General features: G+C 40.3%; 1 protein-coding gene across 1 annotated transcript in view; it reads right to left on the bottom strand.

Annotated features, from left to right (window-relative positions):
* TAFA1 (TAFA chemokine like family member 1) overlaps nucleotides 1-24,561 on the bottom strand; it is an 866,756-nt gene that overhangs the window by 130,800 nt on the left and 711,395 nt on the right. The window lies entirely within an intron of this gene.

The following is a 24,561-nucleotide window of genomic DNA, read 5'->3' on the forward strand; positions in this document are numbered from 1 at the left end:
GACCCCCCCCCGCCCCAGCTGCTGTGTTAAGGAGGAATTGGGGAAGCACAAGGTGGCAAAGCAGAAGAAACAAAAGGCCAACTCAAAGTTCTGAGCAGAAAGTAAGGGGGCTTGAACCTAGAACATGGGAAGAACATCATACTGTTGCTACATGCCCTTCATTGGGATGAGGGTTAATGAAACAATAGGGCTGTTCACACACTGAACTCCTCAACCCAGATTCCTGCAATCAGGTTGCTTTAACTTGTTAATTGTCAGCTCTAAGTACTCTTAGCCAGTTCAGTAATTGCTGGTTCTATACTTCATGAAAATACCACTAATTTTAAAGTTACCACTTGGCTTTTCATACAAGACTAGAACAACATTTATGAGTGAAAATGGCACAAGCTATAAAAAAGCTTCTAGGATATATCTTGACTCTCATCTGATTTACACTTAAGTCAATGACAGACATGTGAAATCATCCAGATCATTGCCCTGAGTTAAATAATGTGGACACTGAGGCAGCCACTGGAGGCCCAAAGTCAGTCTCTCCTACCACTCTTGTAGATGAGCCAAAGAACAGTTCCGGTTCAGCTCAGGGCTCACTGACATTTACTGAATTCCAACTGGATGCTGGGCACTGCACTTGGCACTTTACCTACATTATTTATAAACCTCCCAGTGACTGTAAAAGCTTTTGTCCCCACATTACAAACGAAAAGCTGAGACTCAGAGAGGTTGAATATGAATAACATGTCCCAAATTATGCAAATGTGAATCTGTCTGCTGGACTTCGAAACTTTGCTTTTGTGCATCTTGTCACGAGTCATCATTCTTTGTTGATAAAGAACTTCCAAAAGGAAGATGACACTTTGCTTACAAATATCCAAAAAAAAAAATATCCAATTCATTCTTCTTTCCCCAATTATATTCAGACCCTCTTGCTACCACCCTTCCTTCTGTTGCTCTCCTTTAGGGATGCTGGTCTCCTTGTAGGCTACCAACTAAACATGGCAGGTGTGGTCCCTATCAAGGGTTACTCTAAAAAGAGGCAGGCGTTGCTCCAAAAGAGACTCATTTGGTCTTCTTGACAAGTTGAACTATGTCCCACCTGGGACATGGCAAATCCATGCTCTCTCCGCATCTTTGCCCAAAATGTCATTTTTTTCAGTCACACTTGACCACCCTATTTAAATCATAATTCTCTTAGAAAGCATTCACGATCACCCTTGTTTTGCTTCATGTCCTTACCCATGTCACCTCCAGAATATTTGGAATTTTCAATTACTGTATGTACCTTATTTATTTATTATCCTGATTGTCTCTATGTCTCCCCACCCCTCTCTCAAATAATCTCCTCAAGGACAGGAACTCCTATTGTTTATTTATTAAACATTGTCTGGCATAGTATTATTAGTATTTAACAAGTGTTTAACAAGTGACACAGCCCTGTAACTAGTGGTGACAACTACTGTCATACAGGAGTTAACCACCTGACTGCTTACTATGTTCCTGACATCATGATAAATACATTATAAACTTTTAATTTATTTTATGGTTACCGAAACCCAATGAGGCTACAGTTACCCCCATTTCACAGGGTAGGCAACTGAGATCAAGAGCAGCTAAAAAACTAGCCCGTGTTTTAACTACCCAGATACCTATTCTCTGGAAGTATATGGACCAGAGCCAAGATCTTCTGACCTCCTCTGCAGTGCTCTTTAACCCAGTCCCACTCAGGCATACATGCTGACATTTCTCTGAGAAGGGGAGGAGAACTCAGTGACTGGATATTAACATGTGCCCCATTTTCATGAAAACCTTGTGTATAAAGTCAGTGACCCCAGACCATGTCTTCCTTGGGCTAACAGATGATGGATTTGCACACAGGAAGCCAGAGAGTTGTTGCTCTAAATAACAAGCTCATCTGGTCTTGACAGGTTCAACTACAGCTTCATTTTACACCACCTTCTTAGGTATGCCAGTGTGGAATATGCAACCAGGTCCTGGAGCCCATAGGACCCCACAATTTAGAAAGTCTGATTAGACCTGTCATAGGCAATTCTCTTGAATCCACAGGTTTATATCTGTGACCAACCTAGCCATAGTCAACCAAAGCAAGTTCATCTTCCAATCTCTCCAGACCATGAAACCCTGGTTCACTGACTTATGTTGGTGAAATAAAAATATTAGATGATTGACAGGAAATAGCTCAGTTCTTTTATAACCACAGGGAGAGAATTTTTCAAGACCCTCTGCAACTGTGGTCTTACTAACCTATTGTCCTCATTAGCAGGCTGCTTGAAAAAGGGGACTAGAAACTAAAACATCCCCCAGCTTTGTTCCTGATGCATAAGGATCATCATAACCCTTTCTGGAAACTGGAAAATTGTTCCTTTAAATCTATTTTATCTGCATTTTAAAGATTATCTAGTGCACTGCCCTTTCAAGCCTAACTGCCAAGGTTATTGCAAAATCATAATGATAATATTTGTCATGTAAATGTCTTACAGACTTTGCTTTGGTGTCAATGCCGATCCATTCCTAAATTTTATCTTAATCCAACTCAAAATGATTTCAAGATGAGCTATGGCCTCTCAAAGCAGTCATTTAAGTGCTCAGAAAATTGAGCTTCCTTTTTTGCTTACGGATTATCTGGAAAATGGCTTCTTTTCTGGATTTCACACAGTATCTATAGTTCCAGCAAATACAATGATGAGGTAACCTATTAGCTAATGGCAAAGAATGTGGCGTAAAGAATAAGCCAGTATAAAGGTTGTTTGTACTATTTGGATTTTCCAGATTACTGCTAATATCATTACTTGACTTTGTCTATGGGAAAACATCTAAGATAAAATATAAGAAATTTGCCTCATACCTTAAATCTCATTTTATAAGAGGTCCTATTGTTCTTTTAGATTAGAAGGTAAATGCAGCAATTATCCAGCTAACACAGGTCAGTTGAAAACATTAGATCTGTTAGATGAACATCAATTTCTGTTCTCCCTCTACCACAAATTTTCTAAATGGTGCCCTTGCTTCTCACTCCCTTTGTCCATGTTCACCCAAGTGGCAATGGCAAAGGCCCCTGCAGGGAAGCTCCACGGGGTAGCTCTCCACTTTCCTTTCTGCTTTTTCTCTTGTGTTTGTCAGACCTCTGAGTACATTATCAAAACCTATTTTTAACAGGAAGAGAAAGTTTCTAATATCCAAAAAGGGGGTGGGGTGGGAAAGACAGCATTTCAAGATTATTTCTGGCAGCAGCAGTGCTCTCTGAGCTGGAGAAGTTAAAAAAATGCCAAGCCCAATATGCTTCTAGCAATGATCCCTCCTTCCCAGCTCAATGCATCACTGTCTTGCTCTGCACAAGCGAGGAAACACAAAGAAGATGAATTGCTAAGGCTAACGTTTCTCTTAAAAAGAGTCCCCACTGATGACAATGATCTGTCAAGATAGAGCTGATGACGTTAGAAATGACTGGCAAGGAGATGGCCAAAAACTTGAAGGCTGGCATCACGAAACAGGGTCTGCTCCCACAATGGTCATCTAAGAGAGCTCATACCAAGCCACTAGATTCCTCTGGGCTACGAACTGGGTCAGCCATTTAAGAATGGGCACTTATGGGAAACTGAGAATGTCTGATCCTTTTCATCTGCCGGGGAATTTGACGTTCAGTAGTTTAGTTTGACTTGATGGCCTCATGTCAATAACGAAGCATGGCCAAGCAATTCGAAATGATCACAACACCAGGTTTTCTGGGAAAGGAAGTGCTAGGGGAGAGTATAAAGTTGGAATAGAAGAGAATCATCTTAAAAATAAGAAAAGAAGGACGCCTGGGTGGCTCAGTTGGTTAAGCAGCTGCCTTCGGCTCAGGTCATGATCCCAGCGTCCTGGGATCGAGTCCCACATCGGGCTCCTTGTTCTGTGGGGAGCCTGCTTCTCCCTCTGCCTCTGCCTGCCACTCTGTCTGCCTGTGCTCGCTCTCTCTCTCTCTCTCTGACAAATAAATAAATAAAATCTTAAAAAAAAAAAGAAAAATAAGAAAAGAGAGAATACAAGTCTAAACCTTATACTTTATTTTTATTTTATTTATTTATTTCTGCCCCCAGACTCATCACTCAGGTATCCTTTAGGTGTCCTTGAACCATACTGGCAGTTAGATTCCCCTGCTATATGATTCTACAACCTCACATTCTCCCAGAATAATATTCACAATGTATTATTTTGACATTTCAAATAATCTTTTGCTTTTCCTGTAAAGGGTAAAGGCAGCAATTTTTTTTTAAATCACTCTATTCCTAGTACTCAGCTTGGAATCTAGCCTATGTTTGGTCTGTAAATATTTGTTGAATGAACCTCTTCCCCAAACATTAGCTTTGGATTCCCATGGTATGATATCTTCACAAGCCCCACTTCTCTTTTGCAGCATCTCTCCCAGCAGGAATGTTTGGTTCACTGCTTGTCTATCCTGCTGGGCTGGACACTCTGTGATAGCAGGACCACACCTTGTTTACTTCTATATCCCTGGTGCCTGGCCTAAGAGTAGGAATTCACATGTTGCTAAATGACTGAAGGAAGAAAGGAAGGAAGGAAGGAAGGAATCAGATGAAGAAAGAAGGAAGGGAAAAAGTGAGGGGGAGAAAGAGTAAATAAAGAGGGAATAAAAGAAGGGAAAAGAAGAAAACACAGTAAAAATTAATCCTCTTTGGGGGATCTTTTCCTATTCAAATCATCATTATGTGATCTTTTAAGAAAACAAACTTGAATGATAGATGTAGCTTTTGTCAGGAAGTGACCTTTTAATACACCTTCTAGAAAAATCGTCTTGGAACTTTGGTTTGGGGTAGAGCCAAAAGGCACAAAAGACAAGCTTTTTATTCTGCACAAAATGACTAGAACATGAAATAGCAATTAAGAGGAACCATAAGGAAACTTCAGTCCTCATTAAAAGTTAAGCCAGGACATATCTGCTTCTGGTTAAGGGCAACTTTTGGAGGAAATGAATAAAACGTAATCAAGGAATGTTAAGACTGACATCATTATTCAGATCCTTCCATTTTCACTTCATTATACACTGTCCCTCTCTTTAAAAGCTGTTATGTCTAAGACAAAGCACAGATTATTTTTGAGATTCACTTTTATAGGATGTCGTGATCAAGGCCTTATAAATAGATCTCTTGGAATGTATTGTAGTGGATGTCAGAAATGCATATTTAAGACTGTTAAAAATGCTTTATTGACCCAGTAGACTGGAAGGAAGCTCCAAGTGTCTCTGTCTGTAAATCACTGACAAGAGAGACACTAATGGATCCTTAAGAATGTTTTGGTCGAGGAGGACAAAATGGCTGCTTGATTTGTTTATGCTTCAGATTAAACAAATTACCATCTCCTCCCTCCTAGGGCTCTGGAGTATCTAGAAGACAAATAAATGTAGGAAAAAAGAACAAATTCAGGGCTGGGCAGTCCTGTTTGAGGCAGTATATAGCATAATGAGTAAGATCACAGATTCTAGAGTTAGGTTGCCAAAATTCAAGTACTGGGTCTGTTCCTTCCAGTCATTTTCCATGCTGTGCCTCAACGTTCTATGTGGATAATAATAACATTAATTTCAGCTGTGCTGAGGACTAAGAGAGTATGAGAATTAAATAAGTAGAGGCAGTTATAATAATACCTCCGCTCAGAGTGAGCTCTGAAAGGTATTCTACTGTTAGTAATACTGTTGGAATCATGAATATGACTGAGAAAAAATTTGACCCTTTCCAGGTTTTCTTTTGTTTCACCAATACGGACCATTCCTTACACCTGTATCCCTACTCTCAGTCCAGGCCAATGACTGGGAAACATTTAGACCCCACTCTTCCCCTAAAATGAGATCGCTAAAAGTAGTGTAATACAGCAATAAACTTACCACCCATCCCCCAGATTTCTCCTTTTTTTTTTTTTTAAGGAAGAAAAGGGCTTATGTGTTGGATATGTTGAAACTCTAACATAGAAATCATTTTTAAGAACAGCTCTAACAACATGGAAATAAATTTTACCCAAAGATACACCAATGAGCTCATAAGAAGAACACCTTTGATTCTTTAGTGTTCTTTAAATAGTACAGAACTTTGACTCTTCCCAACAAGTTTACCTTGGATAGCAACAGCAGGGGGGCAACCCAAGTGATGGTTTAGATATTCGATGATGAAGAATAAATAAGTTGTATTCTACTTTTTGGTGAAGGCAAAGGTTAGAATGAAATGGGGCTTTTATTTATTTATTTTTTAAAAAGAGTTTATCTATTTATTTGACAGATAGAGATCACAAGTAGACAGAGAGGCAGGCAGAGAGAGAGGAAAGGAAAGCAGGCTCCCCGCTGAGCAGAGAGCCCAATGCAGGGCTCCATTCCAGGACCCTGAGATCATGACCTGAGCCGAAGGCAGAGGCTTTAACCCACTGAGCCACCCAGGCTCCCCAAAGTGGGGCTTTTAGAGGAAAAGCTATGTCCACAGTTGCCGTCTAAGGTACTATACTCATCTAGGTCCCACTCAGATCTCCTCCAACTTTTTGCCTAAACTGGAATCCCCGGGCCAGCTGGGTGATAGGTTATAGGGATTTTCTTCTCCATTGCTAGCCCTCAAGGCTGGGAATGATATGGAAACAGTTTTTAGTATAGACAGATAACCCTATTTTACATGAGCAACTCCTCTGGCTATGTTAATTTCCTGAAGATTACGTGAAACACTGATCTGAAAAGTCGAATATGTTAATATTGAAATGATATTTCAAATAACCTAATTTGGGTTACTAGCTGGGTGACTAGGAACAAGTTGTAATCTCTAATCTCTGGTCCCTCATAAGGAAAATGCCCAACTCTATAGGATATTAGAATTAGAAAATTGTGCATCAGTACACCAAACAGCACTCAGAAGGCAAACAATAAATAAAAGCTGACATTCTTATGGTTAACATAAAACAAAAATGAAATTCAGTTTTAAAGACAACACTGGAAGCAGTTTCTTCCTGCACAAGTTTTGATGGAAGGATAGAATCGTGAAAGGCTGAAAGATGGAAGAACTTACCTTTCAGCCTCCAAGACCTCATGTCAAATGTCTGAACCGTTCATGCAATGGTGGTTCTAATTGTGTTTTCTTTGTTGAACCCTTGCCTATCTGCTCCTATGTCTTTATTCATTTTTCTCTGTGTTTCCTCATGGCATTTATCTAATGGCATACAACTAGTAATTCTCTCTGAGTTCGAAGTCCAACAATAATTATACACTTGTTTTATTCTCTTAACATGAGATTCTTCTATCATCCTTTGCAGGTTGAGTATAGCGGATGTTAATAGGAACATGGATGGTAATTATGCATAAAGTCCATTAGGAAAACAGAAAAGTCCAGCCACAAAATAAAGCAGACAGTGCAATGAATCCGAATCCATCACCTCTAAGCCATAACTGTTCTCTGACATTTTTTTCCTCAAGCTAAACAACAACAACAAAAAGTGTCCACGGAACATCATTTCTGACTTGGCTAAGAAGGAAAGACAAGAAGGTTAAGATACACTCTGAGATAATCAAGGAAGAAAGGGACCATAATATACTCTCCTCTGAAAGAAGTATTCTCACTGTAGGGGCTGATGCCCACCAGTGGGTCCCCCTGCTGAGTCAGGAACTGGTCTTAAATCGCAGGCTCTTCCTTTAGTATCTGTTTAGTAGATATGAATATGAATAACCATTTCCATCCGTGGGCTAACGATGGATTAGCTCCTAATTGAATTCGTAAGCATTCTGGAAATCTGTTCCACAAACATTAAAATTAGCATTTTCCATCCACTGGCTTTTATCATGAAGACTTTTGTCAGGACGCAGTCTCTGCAATGGCGAGGGCTGGGGTTCCTATGAGTCCCAAGACGGTCCATGTGTGGGGCAATGGTTAAGGGTACAGTGTTCAGGTTGGATTTGGGAGCTCTGGCGCCTGAGCTGAAATACTGTCTTCTCCCTTTATTAATTGTATTAACCTCAGGAAAATGACTTAAGCTTTTCATTCTTAGTTTTATTGTCTGTAAAATGGGGAAGGTAATAGTGCTTTCAGGATGAGGATGTGAGGGCTGGTGTGTGAACGCTGGCAAAGCACTTAGAACAGTGCCTGAAGTGTAGGAATAATGCAATTTCCTGTTATTAATATTCTTGCTATTATTAGTTTTAGCCATGGCAGCCATCAAAACTGCTAAATGACTGTCTCTGGCTCTCTTCCTCCTGGGCTTACTGGTATTCTTAGCCCCCTTGTGGGAAGTGGGGCCATGTGACTATTTCTGTGTTCATACAAGTGACTTACCACTTCCAGGCTGAGTTTTTAAATCCCTGTGCAGGACTCTCCCAGGCTTTCTTCCTGCTGCTGTGACAACCCAGAAATAGCTTAGATCGGGGGTCTGCAAACTTTCCCTATAAAGGTCCAGATGGTAAATCTTTTTGGCTTTTTAGGCCATCTGGTCTCTGGGGTTAATTACCAAACTCGGATTTCACCATGAGAGTATCTATGAACAATACTTAGACAAACGAGTGGGGCTGTCTACTGATAACTTTTTATCTTTGGAAACTGAAACTTGAGTTTCATGGAGTTTTTATGTGTCACCAAATATTCTTTTGATGTTTTTTTTTTTGCCACTGAAAAAGGTACAGGCCGTCCTGAGTTCATTGGTGGTACAAACCAGATGGTGGACCAGACAGGACCACTGGGCCATTGTCTGCCCACACATGTTCCCTTGTTTTTAGACGGTGGTTGCTCCAGCAAGTCTAGGCACAAATGACTTCTACAAACACAGCCCCCCTATTGAACCACGAGAAGCATGGTGCCTGATCAAGAAATACAACTTGGTTGTTTCAAGCCAATAAGATTGGGGGATGGTTTGCTGGTCAATCTGTATGTTAGCCTAATCTGCCTAATAAATTATTAGAATAATAAATTATTCTTTAGAATAATAAATTATTATTCTATTTTATTATCCTACTAGAATAGTAAATTATTCTTTCAGATGATTTAAGTCAAAGAAGTCTCTTACCCTCATAAGAGTGTTTCAATAACTTCTATAAATATGTTTAGTGGTAACTTGGGGGGAGCAGTGTCTCCAAGGCTTTCACTGGTGAAATACAGTCTTTCAAATCTGTACCTTCCTTGGAGAACTAGAACAAGATAGAGCCGCTTAGCTTCCTCTGTGCGTATACCTCATCTGAGCCAAGAATCTGGCCCCTGTCAGCTTGATATTTTATCGGGTGAGCTGAAAGGTAATAATAAAAGGATATATTCATTTATATGATGAGATTGTGCCTCACACTCACAGCCAGAGAGAGCAGAAACCACACATTTAGAGGGAAAGAAGACAAACAGAGACTCTGATTTGTGTTACACATTGTAGAAGTCATTAACTATGACTCAGGTAGAGAAACTTATTACTTCCCTTTTTGACAGTGATGACAATTTAATAGTATTTGACTCTACTGAGTTACATACGGTGTCCAGAGGCACTGAAAGGGACTGTTTATCAAGATGATAAACAAGGTATCATTTCATCCCTGGCTGCATGGATGTGATCAGAAGTCTAAGGCCACCCGAAATCACTTAGTCGGGCCACCAGGCAGAGGAGAACCTAATCGGGATCGTCTGCACTTGAAATGAGCCTCACTTAATGGACCTTCTCTGAGCAGGTCAGCACGAAGCAAGGTATGTGTGCAGGAGTGTGTGAGGACCAGGGCTGGCAGTGTGGATGTGAGGGCTGAGGGAAGAATATTAGGCCTCTCAAAACCCCACTCTCTGGGAATCCCATACTTGACAGGTTTTAACAGAGTTAGTTTTGCCTTCTGGGTTGGGGAAAGCAGGCTGGATAGATTTTCAACACACCCAGGAGTGTAGAACGAGTTTGTATGGGTAGGTATAATAAACCCTTAGAAAATAAGTGGTTTTTCTTCATGTTATTCCTATTATTTCTGTTAGATGTGGCAGCCATGGAAGCCATTAGTCATGTCTACTCTGCAGTAGATCCTAGTTCTTTCTGCCTGCCCAACAGACATTCTCACATCTACTGGTGAATCCTTCTTGGTTTTCCAGGAGAAGCCAAGGGTCTTCTTTCCTGTTCCCAAATTACAGAGTTTTGGAGATGCTGATTCTGTCCCCAGTCCAGGAGAAGGCACAAGACTTAGGACTAGCAAAGTGGACCTGACTTCTCTTAGTTACTGAGGGATTGCTATAAGGGCTGATACCTGGCCTAAGCCACACACAGTGAGGACCAATTGTAAAACATTTATTCCTGGGAGAAGAACATTTTTTTCTACAAGCGTTTCTGATAAAAAGGTGTAAGTTTGGAGCTAGCCACTATCTTAGTATCATGATAAAAAACTTCAGATAAATGGAGTCAACACAGAGAGAAGCCAAGTGAAAAAGTGCAGTGTTAGCAGGCACCATTGATGGTGCTGCTTGATGCAACTATGCCTGAAGGTGGAAGCTGAACTTTAGCCAATATATGCCTTAAAAAAAAATCACTTTAACTTATATATTCTGCTACTTGCAATAAAAAGAATCATGAAATACAGTTATAATCTAGGCATCAAAAATTATCTGTAATTACTGTCTGCAATTATCTTTTGTTCTTTTCTATGAACTTTTTTATAGGCAAGCCACTATGTTAGGTGCTTAAACTGAACTTGATACCACCCTAACTGCCACCTCCTCAGGGAAGCCTTCCCAACTTTCCTAATTAGGTCACTCATATCCTCCTCCCATTCTTAATGCTCAGAGCACTGTGACTCTTTTCCCTTTAGCACATTTATAACTGCATTTAACATGTGTTCAACAAATACTTTTCATGACTATCTGTGTCCTCTAATTAGTAAACAGCCACATGAAGCAGGGGCCATAACTGTTTTCATTGATTGTGGCATTCTGAATGCCCAGCACAATGCCTAACTGGGGAAATCATGTTGCTAACTCAATACTTCTCTTCTTTTTCATAGAACTAGAACACTAACTTTGAGCAGAGTGGCCAAATGTCCACACATTCAAAAATATTTTTCTCTTCTCCTATTAGCAGTGGGTGGAAACATGATATAGTTCTTATCACTGGGCTACAAATTAAAGTCTGATAAGTCTACCTAGGGAGACTTTGCCTTCCTGACATATTAACTACCCCTTTCTATTTACCATGTTCTCCATCCTGCCTGAAATGCAGGCTTGATGGCTGGAACTACAGTAGTCATAGTGTGCCAATGAAAGAAAGAAAGGCCAAAAAAAAAAAAAAAAAAAAAAGCCGAGAGAATCAGAGAGACTCCAACCTTGAGAGTTTTTGGCCACTGAACCAATGTCACTAAAACTCTACTTTCGATCATTTTATTGTAGGAGAAAAAATAATAAACCATATGGCACTCTGTTTAACCTACCCATCAGTTGGGGTCTCTGATATTTGAAACAAAATGTAGTTCTGATACATTGGCCCATGTTAGGATTTGAGAGAGAGAGAGCGAGAGAGGGCAGAGGGAGAGGGAGAGGGAGAAGAAGGCTCCCCATTGAGCAAGAAGCCCAAAGTGGGAGGGGCCTGGGTGGCTCAGGGGGTTAAAGCCTCTGCATTCGGCTCAGGTCATGATCCCAGGGTCCTGGGATCGAGCCCCACATCGGGCTCTCTGCTCCGCGGGGAGCCTGCTTCCTCCTCTCTCTCTGCCTGTCAAATAAATAAATAAAAATCTTAAAAAAAAAAAAAAAAAGAAGCCCAAAGCGGGGCTCAGTCCTGGGACTATGGGATCATGACCTGAGCTGAAGTCTCACGCTTAACCATCTGAGCCACCCAGGCATCTGAGGGTGGGACTTCTAAAAATAGACTGAAGAATGGAATACAACAAAGGTGATAGGACGTTACTCCTGTAATTAGGCTACATTATGTGGCAAGGATGACGTGATATCCCACCATGGATATCCCCATCTTTATCTCTGTGTAGGGTCTTAATAGTATACACTAGGGAGATTCTCTCTCCATTGCTGGCTTGGAAGAAGTTTCCATGGCACAGACTTGTGGGTGACCTCTATGAGCTGAGAGGGACCCCTGGCTGGGTGTCACACAACCACAAGGAGATGAATTCTACCGACAACCTAAGGGAAGTTGGAGACAGATACTGTTTCCAGATACCTCTGATGAGGGTCTGTGTGTCCGTCGACACAGACTGTCTGGTACATATTCTCACAAATGATGAGGGATTAATTAAGTAATTTCAGGTAAAGAGATGTCTATTACATTTGGTGTTGGATTCCATTTACCACAGACATCTTCCAAGAATTAACAGCCTCTATAAGATTTGTATGAATGTGAAAACATAGGTTTTGCTCTTTAAGAATCTGTTCAGGGAAGAAGAGTACTTAGTAATTTTACTTTACAGCATCCAAATATAACTCTTTGTTCCAAGTTGTGAGAATTAGGTCAAGGGATGTGGAATGATCAGGGTAATTGTTCCTGGTTTCTTATCAGGGTTGAAATAACAAGCAGAAGCAACAAACTCCTCTTGACAATCTTCACTTGTAGAGACTTAGTTTCTCAAAATGCATTGTGGTTTTGTGACTACCCTGAGAAGTCTTGGCTGAAATACTAGCTTTATATCTGACTAATGGGCAGATATCGACAGGTTACTCTAAATTTCCTGAACCTTAATTTACTTGTCTGTAAAGTGAGGATAATGGTGACTATCACCTTCTGTAGTTGAAACTCTCTGTTCTTGCTTGCCTATGACTCACCTTAACAGCAACAGATTAATACCATTTAATCCTTTGGGGACTGACCACCCCACCATAGTTTCAGTCCATGGCACACAGGTGAACAAAGTTCTCAGGGTGGGATTGTGACTTAACCTGGGCCAAACAGCAAAGTCCATTCCAGCCACAAAAAAAGGTTTGAGGATGAACCCATGATCCAAGTAGGGTCAGTCAGACTAAACCTAAGAGTTAGGTGGAGGTACAGGGTAAAAAGCAGCTTGCTTTCTGCTGGGCTGGAAGATATGGGCTGACCTTTGGGGAGATTCTGGGTGAGACTGAGCTGATAAGACAAGTAAAGAGAAGCCATAGCAAGGGACCCAGCCCTCTTGACATGTTTGAGCTGCCAGATTCAACATGATGAACTCCACTTTTGAACTTTTTAAGTATGCCAATACATCCTCCGCTTTTTATTATATGTGCATAGGCTGTTGGGGATTCTGTCCTCTGCTTCTCACACCACATCTCTAACTCTCCAACAGAACCTGATATCCAACAATTCAATTCAGTTTTGACACTAACTACTTGAAGTTTGCACAGACCCACAGGTTGAAAGGATCAGTCCCCCAAGAATGAGCTCACTTCAGACATCACTCACAAATGGGGTGCCCAAAACACCTACACTTCTGTCTGACTTGGTGATAAATTTGGAGATTCCCAAGACCCATTGTCAGGTTCAATAATTTGCTAGAATGGCTCACAGTACTCAAGAAGGCAGTTTACTTACATTTACTGATTTATTATAAAGGATACAACTCAAAAATAGTCAAATGGAAAAGATGCATAGGATAAAGAATGGGGGAGGGGCAGAGTGTTTCTGAGCAGACCTTCCACCCAACTGCCCAGCACCTCAATGTGTTCATTAACCCAGTTCTCCAAACCCTGACATTTAGGTGTTTCTGTGGAATTTTCATTACGTACACGACCGATTGAATCATTGGCTATTCCTGATGAACTCAACCTCCAGCCCCTCTCCCCACTGGAAGCAGGGGTGTAAGGTTGAAACTTTCAACCCTCTAATCATGCACTCAGTCCTTCTGGTAATCAGCCCCCACCTGGAAGCTATCTAAGAACCTTCAGCCAACAGTCATCTCATTAGCATACAAAATATACCCTTGTTACTCTGGCAGTTTCCTAGGGTTTTAGCAGCTGTGTGGCAGGAACTAGAGGCAAGGACAAAATGTCTTTTTAGAATTCGACAGGAATTAAGTTTTAGGGTTCTAACATTATACTTCACAGAGTCTTTGTGGGGACTAAATTTAAAAATGCACAAAAAGGCATTAAGCACAGTGCCTGGGACATAATAAGCCCTCAGAGTGAGTAGTCATTTTTGTTGCCATTGTTGCTATTATAATAATAACTATCATCCTATCCTTTATTATGATGTGACTGGAATTTTGTTAAGCTAATATGCATATGGGTCTACAAGTACTGTTGAATATCTACAAATTTACTGAGAGCAATTGAGCAAGAATCAATTTTTTAAAGATTTTATTTGTTTATTTGAGAGAGAGAAGGAGAATAAAAGAAGGAGCGGGGGGTGGGGGGGCAGAGGCAGAGGGGGAAGGAGATGCCCCTTGAGCAGCGAGCCTTATGTGGGTCTCAATCCCCACCCTGAGATCATGACCTGAGCTGTAGGCAGATGGTTAACCGACTGAGCCACCCAGGGCTCCCCAGAATCAATTTGATACTGATTTTCTGTGACTTCTATTGTAGGTGAAGTCCAAATAACTCAGCATATTGATCCTCAGGAATTGATAGTTAAACAATCAGCTGAACTGACTGATCATCAACTGGATGGTTAAGGTTGCATTCTTAGGAAATCCCAAGCAGCAGAGCCATGACATGATTGGCAAAATACTACAGTGAAGTCTCCTGGGCTCCATAACTGCCAAGCATGGGTTCGAATCCCAAATCTGCTGCTTATACATCATGTAAAACAGATCCATTTCTTAATCGTTCTGAGCTTTGTAAAACAGGGTCATAAGAACAACTTCTTCAAAAGGTAGGAGGAATAAATGGAGTAATAAAGCCTGACTCAAACTGTATAACACCATAGTCATCGGCACTTCTCATGTTTTAATTACATTGACTGATATGAACAAACCAGTTCGAGCTAAAGCAATGCAAAGTGACCTTAATATTTTTATAGTCAAACAATATTGACCAACAGTCATTTGAGCAATGTAGAAGTAGGTTAATTTAAACATTTAAGTTATGTGTACTAAATGAGAGAGACATTTTCCCACCTAATGTAAAAGAATGCAATCTTTGAGATATTAAACTATTCTTTTAGATTAAGTCAGACAGAAAGAATGAGTGACCTTGCAGTGAGAAGCCTGGAAAAAAAAATGTCATTCTTTGATTAGATGTCAGTTTGTCAGCAAACATTTAATGAGTGATCATTTGAGAAAGCAGAATATGGTTACTGAAGAGTCAAGTTCCTTCAAGAAATAGTCATGTAAGGTAACGACTTTAATGAAATAACATCTGGGAAAAGCTGGCCAAAAAGTACATCAATTTTCAACCTGAGGCTAAAGTTTTCTTCTTCACAGCAAATTATATTTAGGTTAACGGGGTCAACCTGGGGATTGCAGCTACTGAGGAAGACTCCTGGGCTCATAACAAGGTTCTGCTAGAGTCAATAATGCACAAAAGCATTTGGAAGAAGCTAGTTCCAGGTGATATATGTGAACAAGTGAAGTCTTCGTGGCAAGAGCCTTCAAAGAGAATGCCTTTCTCAAATTTTTCTCCATAGGTTTGTTTAGACATTTGTGTCCATCTAGAATGGTTTCCATCCTCTTCAACCATTTTTCACCTTCAAATCTCTCACCCCCAAACCCACCACTTTTTCTTTTCTTTCAGCACATTGTTTTAGAAAGCTCAGAGAAACAATATAAAACAGTAGCCAAAGGGCACTGGGTGGCTTGGTCGGTTGAGTATCTGACTCTTGGTTTTGGCTCAGGTTGTGATCTCAGGGTGGTAAGACTGAGCCTCACATCAGGCTCCACACTCAGTGCAGAGTCTACTGCGGATTCTCTCTTCCCGCCTCTGTCTGCCCCTCCCCCCACTTGCACTAAATAAATAAATAAATAAATAAAATCTTAATTAAAAAAAAAAAGCAGCCAAGAGAACAGATTAGGATCACTCAAGGTACAGTTATACTCCCAGTTCTGGTATTTGACTGTGGAATCCTTGGTCAATTACTCCCCACCTTCAGTTTCCCTATCTATTAAAAGGGTTTATTTTAAAACCCATGGGGGTGGTTGGATAGACAGAAACCAGTGGGTCACAATTACCTTAGAAAATCATTAACTGCTTCACTGGACTGGAGACATGCCTACCATGTAGGAGGCAAGGAGATTTAAGAGGAAGTAGAGAACAGGAAACACAGGACGACTAGCTCTTGCCCACGCACTCCGGGCAATCCCAAGAAGAATGGTGAGGGTTAGCACCACGTAAACTGTTACTCATTCACTGTTGGCTCCAGCTCTCCCCTCCTCAAGAACAAGCAGCTGAACTGAGGAGTTCAAAGCATGAGGACGAGCACTCCTACTCGAGGTCTTGTAAGATGAGAGAGGAAAATCAATTTCACTCTATTATGATTTTATCTTAAATTTCAGCAATAAAAAAATTCTGTGGAACTTTATGTTCTCTCAGCCATTTAATTTAAGTACCTGCATAATACCCTCAAGTTTGCCATTTGGCCCACAAAGCAGAAACTAGTTCTGTCTTGCCCTTAACAGAAAAAGTTTGCCAATCTTTTTTGTAGTTGAGTTCAAACTCCCAACTCTTTCCTTACACATCTGATAAGTGGAGTGAGGGGCAGAGAGAAATTAACTTTATTTATTTATTTATTTACTTACCTACTTACTTGACAGTGAGAGAGAGAACACAAGCAGGGGGAATGGCAGGCAGAGGGAGAGGGACAAGCAGGCTCCCTGCTGAGGAAGGAGCACGATGCCAGGATTGATTCCAGGATTCTGGGATCAGGACCTGAGCCAAAGGCAGAGACTGAGCCACTTAGGCATCCCAGAAATTAACATTTTTGCTGCTAAGAGGAAAAAAAGTCTGATTTGCCCCACTCCTCCTTCATCTCAGACAGTGTGCTTGAAGTTGTAAGATCAATCATGACCATTAACCCTGGGAGATCACAGTGGCTTATCTTTCAGACTTCATTATTTTTAATCCTACAGCACACTTAAGAATTAGTTTCTGTTATTATCCATTTTATAAATAGGAAAACTGAGACTCAGAAGACGTACCCCAGGGCACAGTTAGTAAGGTTTGGAACGGAGCCTCTAGTTTTCTATATACGGATATTCACGATAGTGAAGTGATACAAAATTATTGTTCACTTTGCTCTAAAAGTGTTAGCACTGATTTTGTGCAGCTAATGTCTGGTAAGTATGCCACGGTGGAGTGGACAATAAAGTATAAGGGAAAGTACAGAAAGAGACATGCTGTATGGAAAAGTTTCTAGAAATTCAAGTAGAAGATTACAAATTTATAGGTCCTTGTTTAGCCAGGAGCTTCAGGTACTGATGCATGGGAGTGAATTTCGCCAGTTCCTTTACACAATCATTAATTCATTCAACAAATATTTTCATGACTACCTGTTGTTTGCTATCACTGTGCTAGGCAGGAGGATACAACAACTTAAATATCTTCAAGGTATTTACAGTTCAGTGGGAAAGACAGACCAATTTAAAAAAAAAAATCCAATATGGTGATGTAATCCAAGTATGGTGATGCTATGATTTTGATACACCTGAAAGAGGACCTGACTCTAATTTGGTAGGAAGGGGAAAGTTTCTAAATGTCTTAGGACAAGAAAAATGAGCAAGATTTTCTCAGTCAATGGCACAAAGGAGAACCAAAAAATATTCAGGCATCTCATTTAAAGAGGTTTTGCTGTAAGCCAAATGGCGAGCAATCAGTGTGGCAGAAGATTCCTGTGGTCACATTGGGGGAAGGTGCTTTAGAGAGGAGAATAAGGGAAATGGTCAACAGATAACCCAGTGTAAAATTCTTAAAATCCATGTTTAAAAAGTTCTCAGTTTAAGGACACGGAGCAACATGACGTGGTCGAAGCATTGTTGTAAAAGAATGTTTAAGCTTGTGCAGAACATTGTTACCCTTCTTCTGTGATACACCCAAGGATAATGAATGCATCCATCCAAGGAATGTCCACAAATGCTCAGAGCTGCTTTATTCAGAATAGCCCCCAAACTGGAAAGAACTCAGATGTTCATCAACAGCAGAAGCAGACCGTGGAGTGCTTCTACGTGGAAGACTGCAACACAATGAGAAGAAGCCGCCTACTGCTGCACACCAACAATCAAGGAAAGTGGCCAGACGTCAAAGAGGATACTTATATTAACGAAACTGTTTATTTTTAATTTTTTCAACTAGACAAGACTAACCTGTGGTGTTAGAAGTTAGGAAAGTGGTTACTTTGGGGAGAGAGCAGTGAGTAGAAGGGGTCTCCAGGGATAGTTCTGGGTGGCTAGGAATCTTCTCTTTCTTGATGTGAATTGTAGTATTACAGATGAATTCAGGTAATGAAAATTCATTGAGCTGTTCACTCATGACTTGTATACTTTTTTCAATGTATAGGATGTTTCCATTTAAAAAGTTATTTAAAAAGAAGCAAACACTGGGGGCACCTGGGTGGCTCAGTCAGTTAAGCATCTGACCTCAGCTCAGGTCATGATCTCAGGGTCCTGGGATCAAGCCCTGCCTCTGGCTCTATGCTCAGCAGGGAGTCTGCTTCTCTCTCTCCCCCTGCCCCTCCCCTTACTCATGCTCTCTCTCTCTCTCTCAAATAAATAAATAAATAAAATCTTTTTTAAAAAAGAAGTAAATAGGGGCGCCCGGGTGGCTCAGTGGGTTAAGCCTCTGCCTTCAGCTCAGGTCATGGTCTCAGTGTCCTGGGATCAAGCCCTGCATTGGGTTCTCTGCTCAGCAAGGAGTCTGCTTCCTCCTCTCTCTCTGTCTACTTGTGATCTCTCTCTCTGTCAAATAAATAAAATCTTAAAAAAAAAAAGAAGCAAATAACGGAAACTTTGACTTTCCTATTTTATAATGTCCCTACTCAACAGGGTTTTTACTCTAAAATAAACAAAGAAATAAATGAACAAAAACAAAGACCCTCACTTCAAACAAACAAACAAACAAACAAACAAACAAAAAACCCTAAAGTTAATCTAGAAATATTTTCCCTAATCAGTTTGGTAAAAATGATAGAGATGGCAGATACCCAGAGGTGATGAAGGTGTGTAGGAAAAAAAACTCTTCAAACACAATTAGGAAATATCAACAGACACTTTTTTTTTCCCTTAAGAATAGAATTTGGCAGTATTTATCACTATTTAAATGGACATATGTTTTGGCCCAGTGACACCAATTCCAGAAGAATTTCCTACCAATTTTCTTGCAAAAGTTTACAAAGCTCTATGCACAAAGATATTCAATGCAGCCTTATTCATGATAGAAAAATGTAGGAGTTATTGATGATGATATAGAAATGAATAAAGCATTTTTACTTACAAAGAGACCTAGCTGATGAAAGATTTCTTTATATTTTTTCTGATTAAAACAATCACCAACCCCTCCCTGCCAACATGAGCTTAAAAACCCCAGGCATATACCTACTCTGTTTAGGCTTAGAAAGAATAACTGAAAAATCAAGGCAAAGCACATCTCAGTCTTACAAGTATACAGAAGGTCTCCTTGATCCAAGGTAGAGATTGTTCAGGCATATTTTCCAGGATAGCTACCGAAGGTGTTCACAGTGAGCCTTGCCAAAATGTGCCACTTTGGCATGTGGATAAATCTGAGCTGAAGATAATCATGCCCCAAAAGACATAGGAAGACTGTTCTACTTCCCCCTTAACTGCCCCATAAGAATTTGGACAGAGGGCTGGTCCAGAAATAAACACAGGGAGGATGGGCCAGGTATAAACAGGGGAGGTGGGGGAGTGGGGGGGGGTGGGAAGAGAAGGAGGTGTTGGGAGGGTGGTGGGGACCTCAGCAGGGCCTGGAGATCAAATTCCTCTCTGTGTCTCACTGTCTCTGCATGGCAAGACAAACACTTTTTGTCAAACGTCTGCTCTTCCCATCTTCCTGTGAGTTGTCCACCTCCTCTTGCAGCCTCAGACCCCATCTGCTTTGCCTTCACTCAAGATGCATCCAAGCGTTAATTGCCTGTCTCAGAGATGCTCACGTCTTTGTGGGGCTCCTGTACTAGGTAGACTGCAGCTTGCTTTTCTCTGCTAATTTGTATTATGTCAACTTAATTAATAGATCACACAAAAGTACCCAGAAAGAGAAGAAGGGAAATTGTCTTCTCCCTTGCACTACCTACAGTCATGAACTTTGAAAATACAGAAATACAGAAAATACGGTCCTTATCAACACAGACGAGGTGCTAGGTGGCAGAAGTCACAATTTTATGTTTCATTGGGGGAGACAAACCATGAGAGATAGTGGACTCTGAGAAACAAACTGAGGGTGTTGGAGGGGTGGGGGGTTGGGTGAGCCTGGTGGTGGGTATTAAGGAGGGCAGGGATTGCAAGGAGCACTGGGTGTGGTGTATAAACAATAAATTTTGGAATGCTGAAAAGAAATAAAATAAAATAAAATAAGTTATTTGTACCTTTTGGTCCATGGCCAGGAGTACTGTTCTTATTTTCCTTGTAGGAAAAGGTCATGCAAAAAATACAAATAAACTGACTTGTATTATGGCTTGTTAACTCACACAATAAAAACCCCCTTTTCCAAACCACTGATGTACAATGATTCTCTTGGGCCAGTTTCCCAGATGAATATCACTTAACAATGCAAACAATTACAATCTAATTTTCTACAAAACAGATTTTTGAAGTAAAGCTAAAGCATCAATGGCTAATCACATAGAGATCTATATCCCATTGTGATACAATGGTTGGCTAATTATTAAGCTTTAGAAAGCCCATTCAAAAGGCTTCTCTTGCTGCTTAAGTTTATATTAAAAAAAAAAATCAAATGGTCATAAGCTTTTTAAAAAGAGCACATCTTTATTAAGATTGATTTGGCCCAGTGGAGTTGTTTGCACTTTTTGGCATATGGGACCAAATGGGTCCAGAGAAACATGGTACAGTGAAGATCTCGTTGGCATGCTATCCACATCTGCAGGTGATGGGGATTTATTATGGGGAGCAAATTAAGATGCTGGTGGGAAGTTCCAAAAAGAAATTCTTAGGTGGGATAACGAGCTGAATACAGCAAGAAGGAAGTAATAGAGATAAATGTTATGTACTACATTAGAAAAAAGTCTGTAAATATAGATGGAAAGGAGGTTTAGCAACAGCAGTGGTTTAAAAAAGAGGTTTAAACTGATGATGAATTTAGAATTAGGCCTTTGTGTGATGTGGTTACTAAAACTGCTAATGTGCTTTTGGATTTCATTAATAAAAGTTTAGTACCTAGTTTAATGATTCTGACCATTTTTTCTCTTTAAGTCCAGACTACCTCTTTATAAAGCTAGGATTTAAATCTAGTGATTGTAATATGCATTTATTTGGTGGCATATCGTCCCCTAAGCCCTTTCTAAGAATCTTTTTCCCCTCCCATATCTCTTCCAGCCAAGATTCCTTTGAGCCTAACTTTTGGTAATGTCAGTTAAGACACAAGGAATTTTATTTTATTTCTAAAAATAACAATGTGCTGAAGTACTGAATATGCCTTTTCAAACTATATAGAGTATTCTTATTATGTGACCAATGATTAATATTCTTTTATAAAATAACACAAGTACCTTTGGTGGGATGGGGAAACGTTACCTCGAATCTCAAGAATTAGTTTTAATATTATAATCAAGAAAGGATTTAGAGGGGTGCCTGGGTGGCTCAGTGGATTAAGCCTCTGCCTTCGGCTCAGGTCTTGATCTCAGGGCCCTTGAATAGAACCCTGCATCGGGCTCTCTGTTCAGCAGGGATCCTATTTCCCCCTCTCTCTCAGCCTGCCCCTCTGCCTACTTGTGGTCTCTGTCTGTCAAATAAATGAAATCTTAAAAAAAAGAAAGGATTTAGATAACAAAAGGAATATAATTACTATTTTTATAGGAAACCGTAGAGCTGAATGGAATACATATTAGAAATAACCTTCCAAGTCTGTGGTCTCAGAAAGCAAGCATGAGCTCCTCCACTAAATAAGATAAAGAGAAAGAGAATTTTCATGTCACTGTTGGAAGCAGCACAACCCTGTATGGCGATCCTTAACTATACGACAGAGAAATGATGTTCTGTGTGAGAGGAGAAAGAAGACTCACAAAAGAAATAGAAAATCTGTGAAAAAAGACTGAACTAGTACACCCTTATTCTTTGGTTTCCCGGGATCAGCATAATGTCAGGCACAGAGTTATTTCTAAGTAAATGTTTGTTGAAGACTGAACACAAGGTAAAATCATATAAAGAGGGGCGCCTGGGTGGCTCAGTGGGTTAAGCCGCTGCCTTCGGCTCAGGTCATGATCTCAGGGTCCTGGGATCGAGTCCCACATCGGGCTCTCTGCTCAGCAAGAAGCCTGCTTCCCTCTCTCTCTCTCTCTGCCTGCCTCTCCGTCTACTTGTGATCTCTCTCTGTCAAATAAATAAATAAAATCTTTAAATAAAATAAAATAAAATCATATAAAGACTCTTCACTGATACATAAAATTTCCATGGTATAATGGCACAAATTCCCATGCATAAAAGTTTTCTGGATGCTACTACTTAATGTAAGAAAGCATTAGACCTGATTTTTATTTAATAAGTGATCCTAAGGAGACATTTTTAGATAACTGGAAAATTCCAAAAATTGCTTGACAAACTGAGTCTTTCGTAATGTTTTGAAGGAGACCACCATTGTAGAGTGAACGACAGACTGCCATTTGGAGTCTAGCACAGAGGACATGAAATCTGTAAGAAACTAATTATCCTTGGAAATACAGTGTCTGGATTTAGAGCCACCAGAATTTTTAATCCTGCCTTCAGCCAACAACAAAAACATCTTTTTGAAAGTTTGGATTTGAGATTCATTCCATCACACCCTTCTTATGCTTAAGGGCCTCGTACTTAGGAAAATGTCTATGTGCAGACCCCAAAAAAGGAACATTAAGGCACAGGGTGTATGGATTTAATTTCTGACTTTACATAGAAAATTTGGAGCACACATGTAGGGCAAGCGTATGTATTTCCATATCAAACCAACATCCACACTAGAGAATGATCTTTCTTTCTCAACTAAAGGTTCCTACAAATTGATCTCATGGGGATGTTTTTTCCTAGGACCTAATTCTTATGCATAGTATATATTTTAAAATGAATCAAAGGAAAATGGTACCTTCTTAAACAAAATAAAACGCTTGCAGGCAAAGCTTCAGACACATGGCATCCCCACTGGCTCCAAGTCTACTAGTTATGGAGTGGATATCCAAGAGGCCAGTAGGAAAGAAAGCCACAGTCTGTAGCAGTACTTCATCAGTTACACAGCTCACTTTGTGGGGGCAACGCTGTTGGTGAAGGCGAAGAATTCCCTCTTGAAAGGGGAGGATGGTTGTTGACGAAGATGAAGGGAGGGAGATGGACCTGTCATAAGGCTGCCTTTATTCAGGTTTGTCAACTTAGAGCAAGCGCATATGGTCCTGAATGAGTTCTCAGTGCAGGTCAAAGGCAGCCGACTGGCCCAGATATGGATTTTTAAATATGCACTCTCTGTGTCATCTACATATGAGGTTAGAGACAGAGTAAAAAGAGTAGTAGCTACCACAGCTACTGTTGATCGTCAAAGAGCAGCCTGATGTGATCTGAGAAATATGGTTAAAAATGTAGATTTCGAGTCATAAAATAGCATTTCTGGGTCCATCATTTTTACCACTTACTAGTGGTGTGACTCTGAGCATGTTACATAATAACTGAATTTTTGCTTCTCCTTATGCGAAATAGGGATAACAATAATACCTACCTAATATCACTGGCTGCAAATAGTTTTCATGGTATGGGGATGACATTGAGCCCTGTGCCTTGCTTATAGGAGAGATCAGCAACCTATTTCTGGAAAGGGCCAGATAGTAAATATTTTAGGCATCAGGGGCCATGTGGTCTCCCTCGCCACCACTCAAACTGTCACTGTAGCACAGAGACAGCGTGACAATATGTAAATGAACGAGTATGACCATGTTCTGAGAGAACTTTATCTACAAAAGCAGGAGAGGAGCTCAAGCCGGCTTGTAGGCTATAATTTGCATGGTTTAGAGATATGCTTAATCTCAGTATTCAAATAAACCTAAGGATATCAAATATCCCTTCTCAGGGATTAATTTATGTAGTTGTCATAAGGTAGAAACTATTTTTTTTTTTTTACCATTTTGGCAAAAATTAAATAGGCCCGGAGATGTTAAATAACCCAATCAAAGCTGCATGGCTTAATTAAGCTGAAAAGTTAGGATTTGAACTCAGGTCATCAGGCATTTGAGTCCATCCTCTTAGCCACTCAACGAAGGCAATGAGGTTTACATCCTAACTCCTGGTAGATTGCGACTATGTGCAGGGGAAAGGCACTCGGCATTTAAACTTCAAACAGAACTCTCATGTGTTTGAATTTTGAGGAAATGCATCATCCAGAATTATGATCTAGATGAGACAAGGTGGTGAACTTAGAGGAATTTCAATTAGCTTTATCTTTGATCTTTACCATCACGATGGAGTTTTCTTGGAAATATGTTCTACCTCTCAGTTGCAGGTAAGTCAATGCTGTGGAGTTATTTGAAGGAAAATGAACTAATGATGATACT

This window comes from Lutra lutra, chromosome 1 (genome assembly GCF_902655055.1).
Source record: "Lutra lutra chromosome 1, mLutLut1.2, whole genome shotgun sequence".
Lineage (NCBI taxonomy): Eukaryota > Metazoa > Chordata > Mammalia > Carnivora > Mustelidae > Lutra > Lutra lutra.